Here is a 6,789-nt window from a genome sequence, read left to right as displayed (position 1 = left end):
TATTTGTTTCCAAATGGGGCTCAGGAATAAAAAATTGTAATATATCCCATTCCCACCTATACCTGAGCCAGTGTCTGAGTGAGCTGAAGACAAGTTGACATGAGACAAATGTAAAATGACAGAATAAGGAAGGAGTAAGCGAAGGAGCAAGGCAAATTTTGAGCTGGTGCAGTGGCTCTCTCCACCGCCCAGAGAGGAGGTGCCACCACCGTTTGTTTGTTTGTTTACTGGAAGTGGGTTTCTTGCACAACAGCACCAAATCTACTTTAATTGCACAACCTACATTTTCCAGTCTGCGGCAAAACTTCACTTACCAAAGAATACCAGTTGGGAGGCAGCTGCAGTGTGCAACGCAGAGCCCCGCTCTCCCCAAGCCAGCCCAAGTATGTACACAGAGTTGTACACATTTAGCTAAAAAGGTTTATAATTTCTCTGCCCGCGAGAGGGCGCTCTGTGTCTTTAAGACAGGCTGCTGAATGCAAGCGCAAAAAGAAAGTTTGGGCATAACATTAAATGTGTTAAATACGCTTGATAAAACTGGGCTTAGGAAGAGCCGCTTCAAATAACCAGTCCATCTTCCACGAAATGCAGCTGTGTGTCATAAAGAAGAAAGAAAATCAGGGCAATTGTGTGTGTGTGTGTGTGTGTGTGTGTGTGTGTGTGCAGGAGTAGGAACACAAAGTAACTTATTATACGTGCCAGTGCAAGAAAAAGGTTCCATGTGGCTAGGAAGCCTGAGTACACAGAACAAGATTCTGTTGTCAGTAGTAGAGGAGAGCTGTGGCACAAAGATTTGGGCAGATTAAATTGCACAAGGAAGACACAATCAAGCTGCACACTCTACATGATAGATGACAAAGAAGCACACACAAGAGTGGGGAAAATTATAGAGTATTTTAAAGACCACTGTAGATATCTAAAAATGCTAGCGGGATTTATAACACTTATAATGTAATATGATTTAAGTTTTAAAAGGATATACAGTGGTACCTCGGGTTAAGTACTTAATTCGTTCCGGAGGTCTGTTCTTAACCTGAAACTGTTCTTAACCTGAAGCACCACTTTAGCTAATGGGGCCTCCTGCTGCTGCTGCTGCGCCGCCGGAGCACGATTTCTGTTCTCATCCTGAAGCAAAGTTTTTAACCCGAGGTACTATTTCTGGGTTAGCAGAGTCTGTAACCTGAAGCGTCTGTAACCTGAAGCATATGTAACCCGAGGTACCACTGTATATTTTGCAGGGGGCGGTGGGTGTTAACTTATTTCTTGCATCAGTTCTTTTAACGTGATTATTCTCTCTTTAAATCTTCTATCTGATAACCCTCCTGAATCGAAACTTCTTAAGGGGGGAGGTATGTGACGTTAACATATATGAGAGAGTGCTGGAGGGGAAATAGTTAAATAGGTTGCACAGTCAGGACCCAGGGGGGTGGAGTCAGTGGGACTATAAAAGCAGTTCTGGGAGGAGTTAGTTGGGAGTTGGTGTGGTGGGTAGTTGGTTGGTTTGAGTGGGTTGGCTGGTTGGGAAAGGCAGTTGGTAATAGAGAGACAGTTAGGGCAGCGGGTTCTTGAGTGTGGAGGAGGTAGAAGAGATAGAGAGAGGAAAATAAGACTAAGAAACTAAAGAGCAACAACGTTTGGAATGCCGTAAAAGTTTGTTTGTGTCTGAAATAAAATACACTCTTCTTTCTTAATTAAGAAGCTGACTGAAACTGAAGTGATTTTACCAGGGAGGACCTGGTTGGTGGCAGCGGATTAGTGGTGTATGGGTCAATAGTCCGTGAGACGACTGGGGGCTCTGTACAACCGCCACAAAATTGGCGGCAGCGGCGGGATTCGATAAGTCTGAGCCTGTGAGGGGAAGCAATACATCTTGAGAGGGGAAGGGTAAATCGGTGAAGTGATTAGCTGGCCGGAGGGTGTGATTGAAGATAAACCCCAGATTGCCGCGAGGCCGAGATAACAATAAGAGCAAGAGATCTCAAAAGACTGTTCTGGCGGAGGCTTAGCTCAGGGTCAGAGTGTTATGTACTGAGTTGAATAGGATCCAAACTGCAGCAGTCTGATTGGTCCTAGAACAATAGGATCCAAATTGCAGCAGTCTGATTGGTCCTAGAACAATAGGATCCAAATTGCAGCAGTCTGATTGGTCCTAGAACAATAGGATTCAGAATGCAGCAGTCTGATTGGTCCTAGAGCAATGTTGGCAGGAGCCACCCAATCATGCTCCAGATATAAGTGAATCCACAACCTGATTGGCTTACAGTAGAATTCCAGAATTAGCCAATCATGTGCAGCCCATTGTGTAAATAATGTATATAAAGCAGATACTTTGAGGGGACTTTCATTCATTCCTCCTCACCACTATGAGCTGAATAAAGAGCATGAAATCACTTGTGACTCTATTTCACAGAGGAAGTAAGCTTGAAAGGTTAGAGGCAAAAACCTAAAGCTATACTTTGGGGACCAGGGTCTTGAAAAGCCAAGCCGGGAGGAACAGTGTTGAAAGTAAAATTCTCTAATTTAATTAATTAGTGAAAATACTGACTCTCCCATAATGCCACCCAAGAAGACCAAGCACCCAGTGAGAGAAAACCCATACGAAAGCTCTGGAGAAGAGAGTGGGAATCCCCAGGGGGAGGAAACGAGAATAGAAGAGATGACTAAAAGCCCACCTGAAGTAGAGGTTCCACAGTTCTCAGAGGATTTTGAAAAGTGGAAATTAGTACAAGAATATAACTTGAAATTAGAGCTTGAGAAAAATAGGCTTGAACAAGAAAAATTTAGGCTTGAGCAAGAATTGGGAAAAGAAAAATTGAGGGCTGAGCAAGAATTGGAAAAAAAAGTGAGGGCGGAGCAGGAAAGGGAACAGCAGCGGTTTCAGTTAGAGATGAGACGGTTGGAATTAACAGTTTTAGAAAATCGTAATAATAGTAATAACACCGATGAGCAGAATCAAATGAAGATAGATTTAATACACTTCCTTTCCTCTTTCCTCTTTTGAGAGGAAGGGTATCTTTTTATATGCGATGACGGCAGCAAGAGTTTTGATCGCAGCAAAATGGAAGAGTAATGAAATCCCCTCTATACAAGATTGGATCCAAAAGCAGACAGAATATGCCAAATTAGATGGTTTATCAGAAAGAATAAAGAATAAATCAAAACAGGAATTTGTTTCTAAATGGGAGGTTTTCAAAGAATATCTGAAAAATAAATATAGTAGTTTAAATTCTGTTGCAGCATTCGAGGAACTTCAGTAATAGTTACAAGGTAGATATAAGAAATTAGATTTATGGAAAATAAGTTTAATTATGAAAAAATGTGTATTGGCAATAAGTAATATGAATTTGAAATATGGAATAGATGGGAGGTTGGGTCTTTAGTGTTAAGACCAATAGATGTTTTATTGTTTGCTAAGAAAATTATGTGTCTATGGTTATTTTTGTAATTTGTATGTAATTTGGTATTTGGGTGTTTTTGTGTGTGTGTGTGTGTTTTTCTTGTTGTATAAATAAAAAACTTTAAAAAATAAAAATAAAATGCTTCCCTGAGTTTAGAGATAAGGATAGCCCAGAAGCATTTCTAGTATCCTTCGAGAGAGCCTGTCATGATTTTCAAGTGAGAGAGGAAGATAAAATGATGATCTTGAGAGCTAGAATAAGTGGTCCTCTAGCCGAAATATATGCTCAAATGACTGAGGAACAATCCTGAAATTTTGAGGTGTACAAGCAGTTAATATACACATGCTTTGGGATTACCTCAGAGCAGTTGAGGAAAAAATTTAGAAGTGTGACAAAGGTGAGGGAGGAAACCTATGTGCAGCTGGGTGCAAAGATAAAAACCTACCTCATGAGATGGTTAGAGCAAGAGAATGCAGACACGGTACCTAAGATTAGGGAAGTGATTGCTTTGGAGCAATTTTACGACACAATAAATGGCCAGTTGAAGTACCTGATAAAAGAAAGGAACCCCAGGACAATAGAGGAAGCAGCTGGTTTAGCCGATAAAATAAATGAAATCAGAGACCACAGATTTGATGAGCCAAAAATTGGTGGGAGATCTTGGGAAGCAAACAAGAATAAATTTCAGCAAACCAAAGGAAAGATTACCCCAGAAACCGATAAGAGAAGTAGCCCCTCATCAAAAAGCCCACATGAGAAGGCACACACCCATACAGAGTTTACTGAGGGAAAAGTCAATAAAATAAGTTATGCAGGAGCCAAAGACATGGAGATGTGGAAAATTAGGTCATAAAAGTTTTGATTGTAAAACAGGAAAAGAAACGTCTAGTTATAGCATCACACAGAAACAGATATATTGTATCCAGCCTGTGGAGCAGGGCCCAACTAGTCAGGTTGTCAAGGAAACGGACATGCCAACTAGGCCTGAGCCTGCTGAGGTAGCAGAGGCCAAAGTCCTGCACTGTTATGTGATACAACAAGATAATTTCTTGTTAAAGAACGCCGGAGAGTATATCTGGATAGACATCTCTATCCCTCTGCAACTGCCTTGGAGTTCTCTGGCGTCCCCAGGGACACTGGAACCCCGCCATTGTGACACCAATGGCTGCAAACCCCAGGCAACCAAACTGGGATCCTCCAATTTGTGGGTCAAAGTCAACCTCCCCAGAGGTCTGTTTAACTTTGGCCCACAAGGCCATTTTCCCAGCGTCACACTCACCTGGTCCATGGGAGATGATGAACTGGGCAGGAGTTTGGGATCCATCTTCCGTTAGCTGCATAGACTCAGGATCCGGTCACTGTGTGCTTTCTCCATCTCCACCGATTCCCTCATAGATTTGGGGGCATTTGGGGACAGCACTCCACTGCTTTCTCTTCCTCGGCCTTCATTGGTTCATTGGCTGAAATGTCAATTTGCTTGGAGCCCCTTTTAAATCCTCCCCCCCCCCGGATGCAAAAGGACAGTAAGGGGGGGGCGGCTACCTCAGCAAGAAGTTCCATTCCTTCCAAAGGGAAGCAAAACAAGCCCCCCAGCTCCAAGGCTTTCTGTGCCTACTGGTGGAACCAAAGACTTTGCCTTCCACCCCGGGCAACCCCCCCAGAATGGCTCCTTGATGCCCTCCCTGCTAGCAGGGCAGCCAGAGCGAGAGGTCCTCTACCTTCAAGAGAGGGTCTCCAGAGCAGGTGTCCCTCTTTGCAGGTGAACGTCCCTCTCCCGATAGGCTGGAGGAACCGGATGCTACCTATTTTAAGGCCTGCCCTATTCTTCCGACTGAAAATTGTTCTAACTTATTTCAAGTTTGCATTTTTATATTGTTGTAACCTCCCCTCGGTGAAGGAAATAAATTTCACAAAGCTTGCCAAAATATACAAGTCAAAATCCAATCTTTGTTGGAAATGTAAGGAGGCGGAGGGTACTGTGATGCACTCTTGGTGGGGCTGCGGAAGAGTTAAAAATTTGGGGGGTTGCATTCATGAGGAATTTTAAAAGATGCTCAAAATCTCTATAGGAAAAAACCCAGAGGAAGTCACATGGGTGTAGGTAATTTTATTTTTTTGTATGTTTTGTTCTTCAACGTTTCTATTATTTTTTCTTGGTATGTAGATTTAGTGTGTTTTTGTTTGTTTGTATGGAAATAAATGTTTTTTTAAAAAACGAAAAGAAAAAGAAATTTAACAAAAAACAGCCAAAACCAATAGGGACTCAGACATCTTGTTTTAATAATAGCACTTTTGGGGGGGGGCAATAAAACAAGTCTGTTTCTACAATACAAAAGAAAAAGGGAAAGTTTAAACAGTAGTACCCAGTTGCATCAAAGGTGTGTAAAATAATCCCCGATAATGGCATCTTCCGGCACCATTATAGAAGCAAACTCATCCCCTCAGAAGCCTCCCATTTGGGCACCTCAAGGGAGACGTGAAAGAGCCTCAGAGGGCAGGCAGGGGGCTTCTGCACCACCTCAGGCGGCTTTCGGGGAGCAAGTGTCAAGTGGGTGGGGTGACGGGTATGGGGCCTTCAGCCATGAATTCACCCCTAAGCGGCCTCTGGCCCCTCAGGCCTGGAGGTCAGGCATTGGCATGCTCCGAGAAGCTTCCAGAGACCGCAAGCAGCCTGACCCTTTTGTGCCTGACCCAAGAGTCTGTTCCTTATCCCGGGGATGGCGGACCCCCCACTGGAGAAAGGCACCCTCTAGGCAGAAGAACGGTCAGAGAGGAGCAAGGCTGGCACAGCAACTTCTCAAGCTGCGGGTGCCAAAAGGCAGGCTGCCAGGGAGGGAAAGGAGGGCCCTTGGGCGAGTGGGAAAGATGGGGCTGAAGTCCTTGCAGCCAGGCGGAGCCAGACCATGTCGTTCTCTTTCCTCTCTGGGGATGCTGGGGACTGCGCTGCAGAACATGCCACAGAAAAGCAGCCCTCCCCTTGAAAATAAGATTTCAGTCCAATTCCTTCTGAATAAAGGGCCGAGATAAGCAGGGAGCTCAGAAGCGGCTTTACACCAAATCAGACATTTGGGTTCGCTAGCTCTGTATTCTTAAATGAGTGGTTTGGCTTGGTATAGGGCAGCTTCCAATCTAAGAAACTCTGGTTAAGTGTCTTTTGGCAGTTTGGTCCCTCTGGGAAAAGATCACACAGCAAGTGGAAGATGAGCCCAGCCCCAACCACTGGCCACAGAAGGAGCAACTGGTGGTCTTGCAAACCAGAAAATGGCTTATCTCCTGAGTTTACGCCAATAAAACTCAGACGAGGGGAGTTAGGAGTCCATCATGTGCAATAAGCGTTAGCAATTTCTGCTGATTCAGTTCTGCTTCCCACCGCTGGCTGTTAAAGTTCTGA

General features: G+C 44.0%; 1 long non-coding RNA gene across 1 annotated transcript; it reads right to left on the bottom strand.

Annotated features, from left to right (window-relative positions):
- Positions 1–210: 210 nt before the first annotated feature.
- Positions 211–2,974, bottom strand: LOC128421055 (uncharacterized). The gene is made up of 2 exons (XR_008332214.1): positions 2,399–2,974; positions 211–2,006 (listed from the first exon to the last, which is right to left on the bottom strand). It is a non-coding gene; the product is annotated as an uncharacterized LOC128421055 (long non-coding RNA).
- Positions 2,975–6,789: the final 3,815 nt, after the last annotated feature.

This window comes from Podarcis raffonei, chromosome 9 (assembly GCF_027172205.1).
Source record: "Podarcis raffonei isolate rPodRaf1 chromosome 9, rPodRaf1.pri, whole genome shotgun sequence".
In the NCBI taxonomy this organism is placed as follows: Eukaryota; Metazoa; Chordata; class Lepidosauria; order Squamata; family Lacertidae; genus Podarcis; species Podarcis raffonei.
This window is presented reverse-complemented; position numbering and strand designations above follow the sequence as displayed.